This window comes from Bubalus kerabau, chromosome 7 (genome assembly GCF_029407905.1).
Source record: "Bubalus kerabau isolate K-KA32 ecotype Philippines breed swamp buffalo chromosome 7, PCC_UOA_SB_1v2, whole genome shotgun sequence".
In the NCBI taxonomy this organism is placed as follows: Eukaryota; Metazoa; Chordata; class Mammalia; order Artiodactyla; family Bovidae; genus Bubalus; species Bubalus kerabau.
Genome location: NC_073630.1, coordinates 89550865 through 89572006, shown reverse-complemented (window position 1 = coordinate 89572006; position 21142 = coordinate 89550865). Strand labels below are relative to the sequence as shown.

The 21142-nt window shown below is 39.5% G+C and overlaps 1 protein-coding gene across 1 annotated transcript in view; it reads left to right on the top strand.

The window, feature by feature from the left end:
• The first annotated feature begins 553 nt into the window (after positions 1-553).
• Positions 554-21142, top strand: part of LOC129657260 (sulfotransferase 1E1) — a 59991-nt gene continuing 39402 nt past the window's right edge. The window contains exon 1 of the mRNA XM_055587481.1: positions 554-691. The gene's annotated coding sequence lies outside the window, so the exon portion shown is untranslated. The remainder of the gene's footprint in view (positions 692-21142) is intronic.

Here is a 21142-nt window from a genome sequence, read left to right as displayed (position 1 = left end):
CTCCAGATCACAGGCTCAATAGTTGTGGCATACGGACTTAGCCGCTCTGAGGCATGTGCAATCTTCCTGGACCAGGAATTGAACCTGCATTGACGGGTGGTTTCTTTACCTTTGGGCCACCAAGGAAGCCCTAGAACAGTTTTATATTTACAGAAAGATTGTGAAGAGAGTTCCCATATACCCCACACCTAATTTTTTCTGATATCTTTGTTAGGGAAACTAAAATGGAGGCAGTCTTGTTCAGTCTTCAGAGGCAAGAAAGCAAAATAGGCCTCTGATCTTATTCTGATCTGTCTGAACATGTCCCTGATGACTTGCTAGCTTCCTGCCGGCTTGTGAGTGCATAGATTTTTACCAGGGAGCTGAGCGTCATTTTAGATAAGATAGAGAATGACTCTTGGAATTTTCTTCAGCCCCTGAGGGTTGGGTCTGGAAGTTCTCTTAACTCACAAGATGAAACATAAAAATGTAAAGTAAAGCCAGAGCTGTATTTTTGCACTCAAACTGATGATGATATCAGTTTGTGGCCTGGACTTAAAAGCAAGAGCTCCTGACACTGCAGTTTGAAGCCTCACCTGTGGAGGGGAAGCACTGTTTGGGACTCTTTCCTGATTGGAACTCCAGACTGCTATTAACAAGGGACTTCCCAGCACCGTTTGAGTCTCGATATTGGTCAGCCCAGTTTGGTGATGTATGTACTTCTACTTTTTTCTATTTCTATTTTTCCTTTCTTCTAATGATTGTATATTGAAATTAAGTTAAATAATCCTCTATGGCATATTGAAAATTTTTATAGTGTTTAACAGGCAGTTTAGCTGGTTAGCGAATCCTTTGAACCTAAAACAAAAGTGAAACTTCTGGCAAAACAATCTTATATTACCAGAGTGCATTTGTTACAGGGAATGAACCAGTATTAACACATTGTTGTCATTAGGTCACTAAGTCGTATCCGACTCTTTGTGACCTCATAAACTGCAGCAACACAGGCTTCTCTGTCCTTCACTGTCTCCCAGAGTTTGCTCAAACTCATGTCCATTCAGCTGCTGATATATTCAGTCATTCAGTCGTGTACGACTCTTTGCAACACCATGAATCGCAGCATGCCAGGCCTCCCTGTCCATCACCAACTCCCGGAGTTCACTGAGACTCATGTCCATTGAGTCAGTGATGCCATCCAGCCATCTCATCCTCTGTCGTCCCCTTCCCCTCCTGCCCCCAATCCCTCCCAGCATCAGAGTCTTTTCCAATGAGTCAGCTCTTCACATGAGGTGGCCAAAGTACTGGAGTTTCAGCTTCACCATCATTCCCTCCAAAGAAATCCCAGGGCTGATCTCCTTCAGAATGGACTGGTTGGATCTCCTTGCAGTCCAAGGGACTTTCAAGAGTCTTCTCCAACACCACAGTTCAAAAGCACCAATTCTTTGGCGCTCAGCCTTCTTCACAGTCCAGTTCTCACATCCATACATGACCACAGGAAAAACCATAGCCTTGACTAGACAGACCTTTTTTGGCAAAGTAATGTCTCTACTTTTGAATATGCTATCTAGGTTGGTCATAACTTTCCTTCCAAGGAGTAAGCGTCTTTTAATTTCATGGCTGCAGTCACCATCTGCAGTGATTTTGGAGCTCAAAAAAATAAAGTCTGACACTGTTTCCACTGTTTCCCCATCTATTTCCCATGAAGTGATGGGACTGGATGCCATGATCTTCGTTTTCTGAATGTTGAGCTTTAAGCCAACTTTTTCACTCTCCTCTTTCACTTTCCTCAAGAGGCTTTTTAGTTCTTCCTCACTTTCTGCCATAAGGGTGGTGTCATCTGCATATCTGAGGTTATTGACATTTCTCCCAGCAATCTTGATTCCAGCTTGTGCTTCTTCCAGCCCAGCGTTCCTCATGAGGTACTCTGCATATAAGTTAAATAAGCAGGGTGACAATATACAGCCTTGACGTACTCCTTTTCCTATTTGGAACCAGTCTGTTGTTCCATGTCCAGTTCCATGTTCCATGTACAGATTTCTCAAGAGACAGGTCAGATGGTCTGGTAGTCCCATCTCTTTCAGAATTTTCCACACAGTCAAAGGCTTTGGCATAGTCAATAAAGCAGAAATAGATGTCTTTCTGGAACTCTCTTGCTTTTTCCATGATCCAGCGGATGTTGGCAATTTGATCTCTGGTTCCTCTGCCTTTTCTAAAACCAGCTTGAACATCAGGAAGTTCATGGTTGACATATTGCTGAAGCCTGGCTTGGAGAATTTTGAGCATTACTTTACTAGCGTGTGAGATGAGTGCAATTGTGGGGTAGTTTGAGCATTCTTTGGCATTGCCTTTCTTTGTGATTGGAATGAAAACTGACTTTTTCCAGTCCTGTGGCCACTGCTGAGTTTTCCAAATTTGCTGGCATATTGAGTGTAGCACTTTCACAGCACCATCTTTCAGGATTTGAAATAGCTCAATGGAATTCCATCACCTCCACTAGCTTTGTTTGCAGTGATGCTTTCTAAGGCCCACTTGACTTCACATTCCAGGATGTCTGGCTCTAGGTAAGTGATCGCACCATTGTGATGGTCTGGGTCATGAAGATCTTTTTTGTACAGTTCTCCTGTGTATTCTTGCCACCTCTTCTTAATATCTTCTGCTTCTGTTAGGTCCATACCATTTCTGTCCTTTATTGAGCCCATCTTTGCATGAAATGTTCCCTTGGTATCTCTAATTTTCTTGAAGAGATCTCTAGTCTTTCCCATTCTGTTGTTTTCCTCTATTTCTTTGCATTGATCGCTGAGCAAGGCTTTCTTTTCTCTTCTTTCAGTTAACATTAATATATTGATTTTTACTCCCTTGATGGTAGTGGTTTAGTTGCTAAGTCATGTCTGACTCTTTTGTGACCCAATGGACTCTAGCCCACCAGGGTCCTCTGTCCATCGATTTTTCCAGGCAAGAATACTGGAGTGAGTTGTCATTTCCTTTTCCAGGGGATCTTTCTGATTCAGGGATCAAATTAATGTCTCCTGCATTGCGGGTGGATTCCTTACCACTGAGCCACCAGGGAAGCTCTATTCCCTTAGTTTTACTTTATATCTTTTTCTGTTTCAGTTAGTTCTTATGTCTCCTAGGCTCCTCTCAACTGTGACAGTTTTTCTTATTTTTGATGATCTTGATAATTTTGAGGAACAATTGTCAGCTATTCTGTAGAATGTCTCTGAATTGGGATCTGCCTGATAGCTTTTCTCAGTATTATACTGGAGTCATGAGTGTGGGGGAGGAAGAATACAAAGGTGAGGTGCCAGTTTCACTTCAACATATTAAGATGATGTTGATGTTAATTCTGATAAATATGACATGTGCTGTGGTTCTCATCCCCTACTGAGTTTCTGATAGTAAGACTGGGGTAGACTAACAAACTTCCAGATGATGCTGATGCTACTGATTTGGGAACCACAGTTTGACAAACACTGTTGTAAAAGAAGAAAATGTAACCTGTGAATAGTGACTGGCCTATGGAAGATGGTGAATTTTACTCTATGTACAGTATGCCTTAATAAGTCTGACTTAAACAGAACAAAGAGGATTTTAACATATTACAAAGAAAAAGAATTAGCATGGGTTCTGGAACACTCATTCTGGTTCTCTCACCTCTTAGGTGAAGAATGTTGGGCGCTTTCCTTACCACTTCTGTGTCTCTGTGTCCTTATATGCAAAATGTAGATGATAATGCTGTTGATTTAATAGAGTTTTTTGAAAATTACAATTTGACAAATGGTAACATTTGATTCATGCTAAATATGAATGTAACACAGTGGTATTCTTTTATTAAAAGGAAAAACTATTAGGTGAGTATGATTTCTTAGTAGGCATCTAAAAGAGAGTAAATTGGATTTCTTTTTTTCCCCAAGGATAACTGGGGTTAGTGAAATGACATGACAGATTATTAACAGCGATCCTATGGTTAACAGAATGTGGTGTGGAAAAATATAAATGAGCTTCTATTTATAACTGAGTTGTATTTATGGAATTATACATGATTATGCCTGAAATTGCAAATGGTTTTACTTAAGCTTGTTCTTTATAGAACTGTGTGTTGTTGTTTAGTTGCTAAGTCGTGTCTGACTCTTTGTGACCCCATGGACTGTATCCTGCCAGGCTCATGTGTCCATGGGATTTCCCAGGCAAATATACTAGAGTGGACTGCCATTTCCTTTTCCAGCACATCTTCCTGACCCAGGGATTGAACTCACATCTGCTGCATTGCAAGTGGATTCTTTACTGCTGAACCACAAGGGAAGCCCTATAAAGTTGTGTAATGTTATAAAATTAAACTTTATATATGATATAGACATTCATTAATACCTCCAGTTGTGACATTTCTGAAATATATATTATTATAATGCTTTGACTGGATAGATATTAGATCTCAATTAGTTCTACTTAATTTATCTTTTGTTATGATCTTTTGAATGAGTTACATCAATGAATCTCAAACTTAATGTACTTTGGAATTGTATACAGGGCTAATCAAAACACAGAATATGGACCTCCTTTCAGAGATTATGATTCAGGAGATTTGAGATGAGGTCTGAGAATATGCATTTTTGAAATTTGTAGCATATATATAGATGTTAACAGTTCAGGCATATCACATTTTGAGAATGACAAAATGGTTAAAACTATGTGGGAATATTCTATTAGAGTCTTCCCAGGCCAGATTCTATTAGAATCTTCTCCAGGCCAGAAAACTGGAATGTTCATACTGTTGTCTTTGGATATAATTCTTTCTCCCTTCTTCATGTCCTGCCAAAGTTCTACTCAACTTTCAAGACCATTTCAAGTTTATTTTTTCAAAATTACTTTTACATGTCTTATACCTGTAATGCCCAGGTTCTATATTTCTCTTCTTGTTTTGTATTCTTTCATACAGCAAGCTCTTTATATAATTCATGGATATATTCATTCATTTTTCAATTATAGAATAAATTATACTGCTGGAGAAGTGAAGTTGAATGTATTATGGATACTTTGTTGAATATGAAATGATTTATAAACTGTTTTTTTTTTTTTTTTTTTTTCAAAACTCCAACACAGACATAGGCAATTAGGCTAGGAACTATTATCACAATTGTTTTGCTTTTCTTTTAGTGTTTTAGGGTATCTGACATGACCATGAAAAAGGTTGCAGGGAAAATGATCATGGCATATTTTTCCTGCTCTGTGAAGATATCAAAGAGATGATGATAATCCTTAAAATGAGATTAAAATGATAGGAAAATGGGAGGATGATTTTCCAAAAGTAATGATAGGAACTGAATTTAATTTATACTACTTTGTGGTAGTGGGATCAGAAGCTGGAGTTAATAGGGAATTATCAAGGAAGCGGCAGCTCTTCAACTTATAAAGTCAATGTTCTTCAGTTGCTAAATCATATCCGACTCTTTGCGACCCCATGATCTGCAGCATGGCAGACTTCCCTGCCCTTCACTATCTTCTGAAGTTTGCTCAGACTCATGTCCATTGAGTTGGTGATGCCATCCAACCATCTCATCCTTTGTCACCTCCTTCTCCTCTTGCCCTCAATCTTTCCCAGCATCAGAGTCTTTTCCAATTATTCGACTCTTTGCATCAAGTGCCCAAAGTCAGTAGTTAAAAGTAATTAAATGCACAGCAAGAAGAAAAGTATTTTAAGAATGAAACATAGGTTGTGCATTAAGGTTTAATGAGATACTTAAGGGACTCAAAATTCTACAGACCAAGTCTTCCAATGGAAACTGGAACCAGCTTCATTATGCTTCTTCATCATGTATTCAAAAGATTCTGTAACCAATAAGCCTCTTCCCAAGAAACTGACTCCAAAATAGTCTTCTTTTAAGAGTCCTTAGGCAGAGCGAAGATTTCCATAATTTTTGTGGCTGGATGGAGTCCGGTACAGGCAGAATTTATACTGGAAATGTTTCTTTGGTAGATGATGAAGAGTGAGGCAGTAAATGTGAAAAACAGCTATTGATCCGCTGTCTTACCTACTGAGTAATTCAGTAATTATTCTTGTAAAAGTGATTTACTGAAAGGCACAATTTAGTTTTTAGTTTATTGACTCCCTGAAAAATCAGGCTTTTGTCTCTTTTTCTGTAAGATCCAAAGTTACAAGAATTTTCATTCATTGCTAGTGAGAATGCAAAATGATATGGGCATTTTGGTAAACACTCTGGCAACTTATTTCAAAACTAAACATAGATGTATTGTATGATCCAGCAGTCATGGTCCTAGAGATTTACCTAAATAACTTAAAGATGTGTAGTCTGCCATCTCAACTGATGAATTCATACACATTTCCCCCTCTGCCTCATCTCTAGTCACTTGCAACAACGTTTTACTGTACAAAATCAAAATGAGACCTCTAGGTAATACTGAAAGAATGTTCCTTTTTAGATAGAAGGCTACAAGAGCCTTCTATCACCACAGATATTTCATTCCACTCAGTTTCCATTGTTCTGGCTGCTCTAGTTTTCTTTCAATGTGTAGGTTAGGTTGCAGTGTTGGGTCAGAGACCATGCTCTGGGTTCCCTTTCCAAGAACACATGTTTTGTCTGAATGAGCAATCATCAAGAGGACTGTCCTCTATCCTTTGTCTGACAAGGACACAGACAAAGTGGTTAAGATGTTGTAGCCATGCGTTCCAGGAGAAAAACTCACTCAAAAGGACAATGCAGATAGTGGAGTGCAGTTTATTACACCGGCGGGCCCAAGGCAGAGTCTGCTCTTAGCCAAAGACCCTGACCAGTTTTTGTGAAAACCTTATATACCCTAATTGTACGTGCTCAAACCCACCTACCCAGATTCTCTGAAACTAGTCTGAACAAAGGAAAAGAAAGATGCAATAAAATTTAACCTGTGCCACAGAGTCCAAAAGACTGTTCTATACATCTGTGTCTCTCTTGCTGTCTCGCATACAGGGTTGTCGTTATCATCTTTATAAATTCCATATATATGCATTAGTAGGATGGAGAACATGTGTACACCCATGGCGGATGCATGTTGATGTATGGCAAAACCAATACAATATTGTAAAGTAAAAAAAAAAAAAAAAAAAAAAAAAAAAAATTTAACCTGTGATTCGTATGTCTTAAACCCGTGTTTAGTATGCCTTAAGCCTAGGTAGTTAACAATGGACAATTATCAATAGGCCTGTGGTCATACCCCAATAAGCATAATAGAATTTATGATTCTATTTGGTTACACAGATAATTAAGGTATTCTTTTAGGTGATGGAGAGTCTAGGTACAAGTCCTGGGGCTCTTCCATCCAGGGGAGGGGGGGTCTGGTTTTCCAGTTGGTATGTCGTTTCCATAGATACTGGGCATATAGCTCAAAGTCCGCAGTCTGGCCCAAGATGGAGTTCTTCTCTCAATATGGAGCCTGTTCTGTTTCCTCCTTCAAAGAAATACAGTCTTCTAAATGTCCAGGAAGTAAAAAAGCACCAGATATAAGGAAGTACCTGTGTAGACCACATAATCTCTCATTTGAAATGCTCAGAAGGCTCCCTCTATTTAACAGCCCCCCAGGGCTTTTATTATCCTTACCTACAAATGTGCAAAATAAATTGCTAAAATAAATTTGCATTAAGTAAAAGTCAATGACAAACCATTCAGTTCCAATGCTAGATGCTTGGGTAGGTGTTTTGGGAAAAAATATATGAATAATTACAATTATTTTACTCAAAAAATAATATGTGAAGCATATAAGTATCTCAATGAGCATTATTTATGCTTTGATTCAAAATTACTTACAGATTAACTATTTTATGTGCTAGGCAATTACCAGGGACAATGCTATGACTAATAAATCTTTTTCTTTTATGAAGCTTATATTTTATTCTGATGGAAGAAGAGAGAAAACAAACAAACAAAAACATGTGTAATATGCCATGTGGAGATAATTCCTGTGAATTATCATAATGAAGAGTAGAGGACTAAAATTTGGGGGAACATTGATATTTGGTATAAATCAATCTAGAAATGCCTATGAAAGTGATGCTTAAGCAAAAAACTGAATGAAAGTTATACTTCATGAAGAACAGAATAAACCATTTATAGGGTACAGAGTGTTATCTCTACATTGAAATGCTCCCCTAAAATTCAACATTTGCTACTTATCTCCATGTAGATGTCTATACAACTTCTCAAAATTGAACTCTTATCCTCCCTTTCTTGTAACTTGTATCCCAAGTGAGTAAATTCCAAAGAAAACATTCATTGACTTGCTCAGCCCCAAAACTGTGGAATCATCCTTTACTCCACTCTCTCACTTACCATTCCCAAATCCTGTCAGCTCTATGGCTATTTCTTACAAATCCATCACTTTCATTTTTGTCCAAGTCAGCATGGTCCATTGCCTGAATAGCTGAAAAAATTCTTGCCAACTAAAAAAACACTCTTGCCAACCACCATACAGCATTATAAGTATTAGGTCATTAGCCACTGTGATTGCTGACTTTTAACAAACCCTGAAAGGAGTAAAGGATGGAGATTAGGAAAGAGGAGCACTGTGCTTTGGGAAAACTGACAATATAGAATTTCAGATAGTTAGATATTTTCATGAGAAACTTTTGAACTCAAATTCTTGCATCTTCTCTTACCTAAAGGGGCCCTAAAATCATTAACAGAGACATCTGTTCCTTGTGACTAGTAGAAACCTCCTACAGATTTGTATGCTTGGTTGCATGTACCCACTTCACCAAAATCATATATAGAGAGAGATACAGACTTCCCCATACCTTTTCAGAGCAATTCTTCAGAACTAGCTGAAAGGGTGTCTTCCAGGCTATAGTCCTCAGTAATCCCCCCAAAAGCTGAATTTATAGCTCTTACATTGTTGTGTATGCATGTTTTCTTTTAGTTAATGGCCTAACTATTCTTTCAGATTCTACTCTTGCCCACACCTCCAATCTCACATTTATTTTCAGCACAGTCACTAATGTAAATCTTTTAAAATAGGGATCAGATATCTCAGTTCTCTGCTTACATCTCCATGTTGAATTTTTCAAAAACAACCAAAGATGTTAGAGTGCACACCAAACCCATTTGCAATTTGGCTCCCAAACCTTTTTCCTGTCCTCTTCCTCCTTGTTCCTTTTTCTCCTCTATCCATACTAACCCCCTTTCAGTTCAGTTTAGTTCAGTCACTCAGTCGTGTCTGACTCTTTTTGACCCCATGAACCAAAGCATGCCAGGCCTCCCTGTCCATCACCGACTCCCAGAGTCCACCCAAACCCATGTCCATTGAGTCGGTGATGCCATCCAACCATCTTATCCTCTGTTGTCCCTTTCTCCTCCTGCCCTCAATCATTCCCAGCATCAGGGTCTTTTCCAATGAGTCAGCTCTTCACATCAGATGGCCAAAGCATTGGAGTTTCAGCTTCAACATCAGTCCTTCCAATTAACACCCAGGACTGATCTCCTTTAGGATGGACTGGTTGGATCTCTTTGCAGTCCAAGGGACTCTCAAGAGTCTTCTCCAACACCACAGTTCAAAAGCATCAGATCTTCGGCACTCAGCTTTCTTCATAGTCCAACTCTCACATCCATACATGACCACTGGAAAAACCATAACCTTGACTAGATGGACCTTTGTTGGCAAAGTAATGTCTCTGCTTTTGAATATGCTATCTAGGTTGGTCATAACTTTCCTTCCAAGGAGTAAGTGTCTTTTAATTTCATGGCTGCAATCACCATCTGCAGTGATTTTGGAGCCCCCCAAAATAAAGTCTGACACTGTTTCCACTGTTTCCCATCTATTTGCCGTGAAGTGATGGAACCAGATGCCATGATCTCAGTTTTCTGAATGTTGAGCTTTAAGTCACCTTTTTCACTCTCCTCTTTCACTTTCATCAGAGGCTCTTTAGTTCTTCTTCACTTTTTGGCATAAGGGTGGTGCCATCTGCATATCTGAGGTTATTGATATTTCTCCCGGCAATCTTGATTCCAGCTGGTGCTTCTTCCAGCCCAGCGTTTCTTATAATGTATTCTGCATAGAAGTTAAATAAGCAGGGTGACAATATACAGACTTGACATACTCCTTTTCCTATTTGTAACCAGTCTGTTGTTTCACGTCCAGTTCTAACTGTTGCTTCCTGACCTGCATATAGGTTTCTCAAGAGGCAGGTCAGGTGATCTGGTATTCCCATCTCTTTCAGAATTTTCCACAGTTTATTGTGATCCACACAGTCAAAGGCTTTGGCATAGTCAGTAAAGCAGAATTCCCCCTTTACTATTCCCCAAATATAGTGAGCATGCCCTTGATTTGGCACATTTGCACCTGCTGTGTCATTTTTCTGGAATGCTCTTCCCCAAAATATCTTTATAGATCACTCATTTTTCTTATTTATATTTGTATTCAAATACTACCTGAGAGTGAAAGTGAGTCGCTCAGTCATGTCCAATTCTTTGTGACCTACTGGAGTGGGTAGCCTTTCCCTTCTCCAGAGGTTCTTCCCAAACCAGGGATCAAACCCAGGTCCTCTGCATTGCAGGCATATTTTTTTTTACCAGCTGAGCCCTAAGGGAATTTCAAGAATACTGGAGTGGGTTGTCAACCCCTTCTCCAGGAGATCTTCCTGATACAGGGATTGAACTGGGGTTTCCTGCATTACAGGCAGATTATTTGCCAACTGAGCTATCAAGGAATCAAATACCTACTCAGAATGAAATTTCTTGGTCACCATATTTAAGATAAACTACTCCTTACCCTATCATCCTGCTTTACTTTTTGGAAATTAATATCAATCAATACTTGGCATTCTAAATGTCTCACTTGTTTTGTCTATTGCCTGCTTCATCTCAGCAGATTGTGGGAATTTAGGTCTGCTTTTATCCAGTATTGTACTTTGGAACCTTGTAGTTCAGTAGCTAAGTTGTGTTTGACTCTTTCCAACCCCATGAACTGCAGCATGACAGGCTTCCTTATCCTTCACTATCTTCCAGAGTTTGTTCAAACTCATGTCCATTGAGTCGGTGATGCCATCCAACCATCTCATTCTCTGTTGCCCTCTGTTGACTTAAAACACACACACACACACAATGTCAGGGTTACAAATCAAGTTTTATTTAAGGGCAAAATGAGGACTATATACCAGAAGATAGCACCCAGGTAGTGCTGAGGAACTGCTCCAAAAAGGTGAACAGGGTGGTCAGTTTATGTGTGATTTTGTTAAAGGGGGAGTACATGCAGCAAAGCACATATTTTTTGCTAAAGTTGCTGCTAGTCTCATAAAGAATACTGTTAGTCATGAGGAGCAGATGTCACCATGAAGGATTTTAGTCCTTTTCTAGATATGAGGAGATACAAGAATTGAGCTCATAAAATCACTTCCTGAAAATATCTATCTATCTAAAGACCTATCCTGCAGTTTTACCCAGAGCACAGAGGGCCTTACTTTACTCTCCACTCTGAATTCCTTTCAGGGGCTGTTGAAAATCAGCAGCTGCAGTAACACATGATTTAATCCTTGTAGAGGTGGATGGCAAATGTAATTTGTACTTGACACCTACTAGGCTGTTATTAGAAGCCTGTGAAACAAAAAAGACAAAATAATATCTTTCAGTTTATATTCTGAAAATGATGGGATCAAAAAAAAAAAAAAAAGCAAAACACTAGGAATACAGCCACCTTCAACTCTGCCACAAAAGTATGATTCTCAGTGAAATTGAATATCAGTGCTATGATAAATTTTTAATATTTACATTTTCTCATATTATCTGAAAGTGAACATAGAATTTCTGGAGAAGTGATCAGAGGTATTATTCCTCACAATAATTACTTTGCTAATTCCCTTTCGCCCTAGTTCTTTCTTCTTGTGAAGTACAGTGATAGCCATATGGACACACCTACAAGTACAAAAGCTGCTTTTACATTACAGGAATGGAACCCCCAAATAGAAATAGGAGTTCTATAAACATGTTGACTTCCTCTGGCCCAGAAAGAGAAAGAGAAACTTAATTTCCCTAATTTAAAAAATTATAATTGGCAAATGAATGAAAAGGTTTCAAGGTTCTTATCCCTTGGAATGTAAATAAGGATCTCCAGAGATGGAAATATGTCAAGTGCTTCTAATTTTGAAAGTCCAGGTGATGTTTCCTGGATTCCAAATGATATAAGACATACCTGTCGGAGAGTAGATCTCAGGATCTTTTAACTACCAAGTCTTGTTTGTTAACTTGCTAAGTCGCTTCAGTCGTGTCCGACTCTGTGCAACCCCATAGACGGCAGCCCACCAGGCTCCCCCGTCCCTGGGATTCTCAAGGCAAGAACACTGGAGTGGGTTGCCATTTCCTTCTCCAATGCTTGAAAGTGAGAAGTGAAAGTGAAGTCGCTCAGTCGTATCCGACTCTTAGAGACCCCATGGACTGCAGCCCACCAGGCTCCTCCATCCATGGGATTTTCCAGGCCAGAGTACTGGAGTGGGGTGCCATTGCCTTCTCCGTTTGTTAACTTAGACCCCACATTTCATAAAGTCTTGCCCGTATAAAAATGTAAAGGTATTTTCTCTATAGTCCTGTCATCCAGTCATGTTTTAATTTTTTTTTCCTACTGAGCATTTTTATTCTTTCCTCTCAACAAGCTGTTCCTAATTTCCCAACTAACATACTAATATATACACACACACACAATCCTACATCATCACATTTTATAAATCCAGCCAATTGTTGTTGTTCAGTCTCTACATTGTGTCTGATTCTTTGTGACCCCATGGACTGCCTTGGGAACAGGCTCCTCTGACCTTCACTATCCCTTGGAGTTTGACCAAATCCATGATTATGAGTCAGAGATGATATCTAACCTATTTCATTGTCTGCTGCACCTTTTCCTTTTGCCTTCAGTCTTTTCCAGCATCAGGGTCTTTTTCTAGTGAGTTGGCTCTTTGCAGCAGGAGACCTAAGTATTGGAGGTTCAGCTTCAGCAACAGTCCCTCCAAAGAATATTCAAGGTTGGTTTCCCTTAGGATTTACTGATTTGATCTCCTTGAGGGCCAAGGGACTCCAGAGAGTCTTCTCCAGCACCACAATTCAAAACCATCAGTTCTTCAGTGCTCAGCCTTCTTTACGGTCCAACTCTTCCGTACATGACTACTGGAAAAACCCATAGCTTTGACTAGATGACCTTTATTGGGAAAGTGATGTCTCTGCTTCTTAATATATTGTCTAGTTTTGTCATAGCTTTCCTTTCAAGGAGCAAGCATCTTTTGATTTCATGGCTGCAGTCACCATCTGCAGTGATTTTGAAGCCCCCTCAAAATAAACTCTCTCACTGTTTCCATTGTTTCCCCATCTATTTGCCATGAAGTGTTGGGACTGGATGCCATGATCTTAGTTTTTGGAAGTTTGAGTTTTAAGTTTTTCACTCTCTTCTTTTACTTTCATCAAGATGCTTTCTGCCATAAGGGTGATGTCATCTGCATATCTGAGGTTATTGATATTTCTCCTGGCAATCTTGATTCCAGCTTGCGCTTCATCCAGCCCAGTGTTTCTCATGATATACTCTGCATATAAGTTAAATAAGCAGAGTGACAATATACAGCCTTGACATACTCCTTTCCTGATTTGGAACAAGTCTGTTGTTTCATGTCCAGTTCTAACTGTTGCTTCCTGACCTGCATACAGTTTTCTCAAGAGGCAGGTCATGTGGTCTGGCATTCCCATCTCTTTCAGAATTTTTCACAGTTTGTTGTGATTCATTCAATCAAAGGCTTTGGCATAATCAATAAAGCAGAAGTAGATATTTTTCTGGAACTCTTTTGCTTTTTCAAGGATTTAATGGATGTTGGCAATTTGATCTCTGGTTCCTCTGCCTTTTGTAAATCCAGTTTGAACAGCTGGAATTTCATGGTTCATGTACTGCTGAAGCCTGGCTTGGAGAATTTTGAACATTGCTTTTCTAGCATGTGAGATGAGTGTGATTGTGTGGTAGTTTGAACATTCTTTGACATTGCCTTTCTTTGGGGTTGGAATGAAAACCTATCTTTTCCAGATCGGTTTGGAGTTTTCCAGATTTGCTGGCATATTGAGAGTAAAGTTTTCCAGATTTGCTGGCATATTGAGTATAGCATTTTCACAGCATCATCTTTTAGGATTTGAAATAACTCAACTGGAATTCCATCACTCACACTAGCTTTGTTCATAGTGATGCTTCCCAAGGCCCACTTGACTTTGCATTCCAGAATGTCTGGCTCTAGGTTGGTGATCACACCATTGTGGTTATCTGGGTCATGAAGATCTTTTTTATATAGTTCTCCTGTGTATTCTTGCCACCTCTTCTTAATGTCTTTTGCTTCTCTTAGGTCCATACCATTTCTGTCCTTTATTGTGCTCATCTTTGCATAAAATGTTCCCTTGGTATCTCTAATTTTCTTGAAGAGATCTCTAGACTTTCCCATTCTATTGTTTTCTATTTCTTTACATTGATCACTGAGGAAGGCTTTCTTATCTCTCCTTGCTATTCTTTGGAACCCTGCATTTAAATGGGTTTATCTTTCCTTTTCTCCTTTGCCTTTTGCTTCTCTTCTATTCACAGTTATTTGTAAGGCCTCCTTAGACAACTGTTTTGTTTTTTTGCATTTCTTGGGGATGATACCTGCCTCCTGTACAATGTCATGAACATCTGTCCATAGTTCTTCTGGCACTCTGTCTATCATATCTAATCCCTTGAATCTATTTGTCACTTCCTCTGTATAATCATAAGGGATTTGATTTAGGTCATATCTGAATGGTTTATAGGTTTTCCCTACTTTCTTCAATTTAAGTCTGAATTTATCAATAAGGAGTGGTGGCTGCATGGCAGGAGCGATTGTGAGGAGATACCCTATGTCCAAGAACAAAGGAGAAGCCCCAGCAAGATGGTCAGTCAGTCAGTCAGTTCAGTCGCTCAGTCATGTCTGACTCTTTGCAACCCCATGGACTGCAGCATGCCAGGCTTCCCTGTCCATCACAAACCTCTGGAGCAAGATGGTAAGAGGGGCAAAATCACATTTAGAATCAAACCCCATACCTGCCAGAACCATTCAGAGGGCTCAAACAAACCTGTGCACACCAGGATCCAGAGATCCCACAAGACTGAGATAGAATTGTTTTTGAGTGTCTCCTGAGGAGGTACACGTCAGCAGTGGACTGCCACAGGGGCAGGGGCTTGGGCTCTGGCTGCACTAGATGTGGGTATGGCATAAGCCCTTCTGGAGGAAATTGTCATTAACCCATAGAGCTGCCAGAACTTACACAGGACTGGGAAAGAAACTCTTGGCAGGCACAAACAGAACCTTGTGTGCACCAGGACCCAGAAGAAAGGAGCAGTGACCCCACGAGAGGCTGACCCAGACTTGCCCAGGAGTGTCCAGGAGTCTCTGGTGGAGGCGTGGGTCGGTGGTGGCCTGCTGCAGGGTTGAGGGCAGTGAGTGTAGCAGTGCTTGCATGGGACCTTTTGAAGGAGGTCGCCATTATCTTCATTACCTGCACCATAGTTTGGCTCCAGGTAAATAACAGGGAAGGAACACAGCCCCAACCATCAACAGAAAATTGGATTAAAGATTTGCTGAACATGACCCGCTCATCAGAACAAGACCCAATTCCCCTCTCAGTAGTCCTTCCCATCAAGAAGCTTCCATAAGGCTCTTGCCCTTCTCTGTCAGAGAGCAGACAGACTGAAAACCACAATCACAGGAAACTAACCAATCTGATCACACGGACCACAGCCTTGTCTAAACTCAATGAAACTATGAGCCATGCCATGTAGGGCCACCCAAGACGGATGGGTCATGGTGGAGAGATCTGACAAAACATGGTCCACTGGAGAAGGGAATGACAAACCACTTCAGTTTTCTTGCCTTGAGAACCCCATGAACAGTATGAAAAGGCAAAAAGATAGGACACTGAAAGATGAACTCTCCAGGTCAGTAGATGCCCAATAAGCTACTGGAGATCAGTAGAGAAATAACTCCAGAAAGAATGAAGAGACAGAGCCAAAGCAAAAACAACACCCAGTTGTGGATGTGACTGGTGATGGAAGTAAAGTCCAATGCTGTAAACAGAAATATTGCATAAGAACCTGGAATGTTAGGTCCATGAATCAAGGCAAATTGGAAATGATCAAACAGGAGATGGCAAGAGTGAATATTGACATTTTAGGAATCAGTGAACTTAAATGGACTGGACTGGGTGAATTTAACTCAGATGACCATTATATCTACTACTGTGGGCAAGAATCTCTTAGAAGAAATGGAGTAGCCATCATAGTCAACAAGAGTCTTAAATGCAGTACTTGGATGCAATCTCAAAACGACAGAATGATCTCTGCTCATTTCCAAGGCAAACCATTCTATAGCATGGTAATCCAAGTCTATGCCCTGACCAGTAATGCTGAAGAAGCTGAAGTTGAACGGTTCTATGAAGACCTACAAGACCTTCTAGAACTAACACCAAAATAGATGTCCTTTTCATTATAGGGGACTGGAATGCAAAAGTAGGGAGTCAAGAAATACCTGGAGTAATGGGAAAATTTGGCCTTGGAGTACAGAATGAAGCAGGGCAAAGGCTAATAGAATTTTGCCAAGAGAATGTACTAGTCATAGGAAACACCCTTTTCCAACAACAGAAGAGAAGACTCTACACATGGCCATCACCAGATGGTTAATAATGAAATCAGATCGATTATGTTCTTTGAAGCCAAAGATGGAGAAGATCTAGACAGTTAGCAAAAACAAGCCTGGGAGCTGACTGTGGCTCAGATCATGAACTCCTTTTTCAGAGGTTCTTCCAAATCAATTTGCAAAAGCATTTTGCTTACATGTATACATTTATTAAAATATATATATTTTTGCTCGTTAATTTTAAATTAAGGAGACAACACCTTATGAATTACTTTTCTCCCAGTTTTTCCCATTCATGAATGTCTTAGAGATAATTTTTTATCAGTATATATAGATCATTATTTTTAAGTACTAAGTGTTTAGATGTCTTACATCTATTCTTCTAATTAGAATGTTATTTCTTCTCTTTCATTTCATTCCTTATAGAAATCTGAGTTGTCCTTTTAAACCTGGCTCAAATATTATCTCTTGCATGAAACCTTTCCTCATCTTTCAGGCTATGTTAAAATGGGCTGAAAGACCGGGTGGAGAAGAGGAAGAAACGGGACCTGATCCATGTGTAAGGTTAATCCCCCTGAGGGGTGTTCATAAATTGAAGCACAAGGTCCACTGGAGTGGGATGAACTGGAGTATAATTTTGAGCAGTGAGCAGTATTCATGTCTGTGGGGGAAAGGGGTTTTAGTGGTAATATTTATAAATCAGTGGGTATTAGGGGGAAGCTTTTGTGCTTGGATCCTAGATCTTTTCCTTTTTTGAAATAGGATTTTCTCTATTAACTAGAGTGAACAAGGAAAGCATCTGATTCTAAAGAAGATAGAATTGAGGCACATATCATATCTCTTTCCATTTGTCTGAAGTTCAGTATAGAATTCATATCCAACTATGGGACTATGGAGGGCTTCTCTTGTGACTCTGCTGGTAAAGAATCCGCCTGCAATGCAGGAGACCTGGGTTTGATTCCTGGCTTGGGAAGATTCCCTGGAGAAGGGAACGGCTGCCCACTCCAGTATTCTGGCCTGGAGAATTCCAATGACTGTATAGTCCATGGGGTCACAAGAGTTGGACTTGACTGAGTGACTTTCACTTTCACTTTCATGGAACTATGGAAGACGTGGTCTCGTGTGGATGAGCACACTTTTGAAGGTGATGGAGAAGGTTGCAACAACATTGTAAATAAAGAACTTTTTTGAGGAATGATCTTAAAATAAGAAAAAAATAATTTTAAACCTTCTTTCCTACCTGGCTCTGTCAGGTTTGGTTCAAGAACTTGAGAGAATGACACTGTAGAAAAAAAAATACTTTTTATGAAATTAACTAGGGATGGGGAAAGTAAAAGCACATACTCTTCCTCTTGGTACTTCCTTTGTCATTATTATCATAAATAATACTTCTGGGTAGTTATTATAGCATGAGTTCCTTGAAGGTAAATTTTACCTGTGATTGAATTATGTGTGTTCAGTGACTAACATAATGTCTGGCACTTAGTTGATGCTAAGAAATTGTTTCCTGAATTGATTTTTAAATAATTAATGGTTTGAATTGCTTTTCAAAAGAATATGAAACAAAAAATTAGTTACTCTTGCAGAACTTCAGAAAACAGTAGCAAATTAGTGGAGTTTATTATCTTCAAACTTGCTAATTATCTTTGATTTTCATTGTGCTCCAAGCTGTATGTGTGAGTGTGTACTCAGTCATGTCTGACTCTTTGAGAACCCACAGACTGTAGCCCACCAAGCTCCTCTGTCCATGTGATTTCCCAGGCAAGAATACTGGAGTGGGTTGCCATTTCCTCCTCCAGGAGAACTTCCTGACCCAGGGATCAAACCCACATCCCTTACATCTTCTACATTGGCAGACAGATTCTTCACTAATGCACCGTGTGCACCAAGCTAGAAATCCAAAAATGAAATGTCTGCAGATATTGATGTGTGCCAGTAGAGAGCAGCATGGCCCCATACTGCTGGTAGATCAAGACTTCTTTCCTTGACCAAACCTTAGTCAGGCTTTTTTGAGCTCACTACTTGAATAGGCCTGATCTTAATACTTGTAAAGCATAGTTTGGGCAAGAATTTTGCTATGTCAGTTTAACTAGAATGCCCCATGATTAATATCTTCAGTTCAGTTCAGTTCAGTTCAGTCGCTCAGTCGTGTCCGACTCTTTGTGACCCCATGGACTGCAGCATGACAGGCTTCTCTGTCCATCATCAACTCCCGGAGCCTACTCAAATTCATGTCCATCGTGTCGGTGACACCATCCAACTGTCTCATCCTCTCTTGTCCCCTTCTCCTCCTGCCTTTGGTCTTTCCCAGCATCAGAGACTTTTCCTGTAAGTCAGCTCTTCACATCAGGTAGCCAAAGTATTGGAGTTTCAGCTTCAGCATCTGTCCTTCCAAAGAATATTCAGGATTGATTTCCTTTGGATTGACAGGTTGCATCTCCTTGCAGAGTCTTCTCCAACACAATAGTTCAAAAGCGTCAATTCTTCGGCACTCAGTTTTCTTTATAGACCAACTCTCACATCCAAACATGACTACTGGAAAAACCATAGCTTTGACTAGATGAACCTTTGTTTTTAAGTAGTATCTTTGCTTTTTAACATGCTGTTGGTCATAGCTTTTCTTTCAAGGAGCAATTGTCTTTTAATTTCATGGCTACAGTCACCATCTGCAATGATTTTGGAGCCCCCTCCAAATAAACTCTTTCACTGTTTCTATTGTTTCCCCATCTATTTGCTATGAAATGATGGGACCGGATGCCATGATCTTAGTTTTTGGAATGTTTTCACTCTTTTCTTTCACTTTCATCAAGATGCTTTCTGCCATAAGGGTGTTGTCATCTGCATATCTGAGGTTATTGATATTTCTCCTGGCAATCTTCATTCCAGCTTGTGCTTCATCCAGCCCAGTGTTTCTCATGATATACTCTGCATATAAGTTAAACAAGCAGAGTGACAGTATAGAGCCTTGACATATTCCTTTCCTGATTTGAAATAAGTCTGTTGTTCCATGTCCAGTTCTAACTGTTGCTTCTTGACCGGCATACAGATTTCTCAGGAGGCAGGTCAGGTGGTCTGGTATTCCCATCTCTTTCAGAATTTTTCAGTTTGTTGTGATCCACACAGTCAAAGGCTTTGGCATAGTCAATAAAGCAGAAGTAGATATTTTTATGGAACTCTCTTGCTTTTTCGATGATCCAGCAGATGTTGGCAATTTGATCTCTGGTTCCTCTTCCTTTTCTAAATCCAGCTTGAATATCTGGAAGTTCTTGGTTCATGTCCTGCTGAAGCCTTGCTTGGAGAATTTTGAGCGTTACTCTGCTAGTGTGTGAGATGAGTGCAATTTTGTGTGGTAGTTTGAACATTCTTTGGCATTGCCTTTCTTAGGGATTGGAATGAAAACTGACCTTTTCCATTCCTGTGGCCACTGTGATTTTTCCAAATTAGCTGGTATATTGAGGGCAGCACTTTCACACCATCATATTTCAGGATTTGAAATAGCTCAGCTGGAATTCCACCACCTCTACTAGTTTTGTTCATAGTGATGCTTCCTAAGGTCCACTCTTTTGAATAGTTCTTCTGTGTATTCTTGCCACCTTTTCTTAATATCTTCTGCTTCTCTTAGGTCCATACCATTTCTGTCCTTTATTGTGCTCATCTTTGTATGAAATGTTCCCTTGATATCTTTAATTTTCTTGAAGAGATCGCTAGTCTTTCCCATTCTATTGCTTTCCTCTATTCCTTTGCATTGATCACTGAGGAAGGCTTTCTTATCTCTCCTTGCTATTCTTTGGAACTCTGCATTCAAGTGGGTATATCTTTCCTTTTCTCCTTTGCGTTTAGCTTCTCTTCTTGTTAGGTCAGTTTAGCGAAGAATTAATACCTTGCCCTTTTACTAGTTTTGCATTTATTTATACCATGCCCTTTCCAATTTGCTTCTTAACTATAAATTCCCACTTCTGTTTGCTATATTCTGAGCTAAGCCCAAATGCTGTCCCCTTCTACACTGGGGAGTAGGGGAGAGCAATTTGATTGCAATAATGCCAACTCAAATAGCAATAGTCCTGTATAAAGACTGCCTTCACAAGTCTAGGAAGTTTTATGAATAATGTTTTCGTTAACATTAGCACAATCTGAAGAGCCTCAGAAAATTCTGGTTTTGATCAGGTGGTATATAGTATTCTATAAAGTATAGAATATAGTATTCTAAAGTGCTCTACTTTTTAATATAGGAATGTACTTTATAATTCAACAAATCAATTAATTAAAAGATACAGCTTTTATCCTCAATGACCTGACACTCATACAATTAATGAGTGAAATTTTCTTTTTGTATTGATGTTACATCATTTTTGCTCAAACATTTTCCAGATAGTGAGACTAAAACAAGAACCTTAAATATGTAAAGTTTGAAAAGACTTACATTATTTATTTGTATACCTTCTTTTTCTACAATATATTTGAGGCATCTCTAAAATAAATAAATATATACATGTACCACAAAAAAGGAAAATTAATTAATGTGATTAC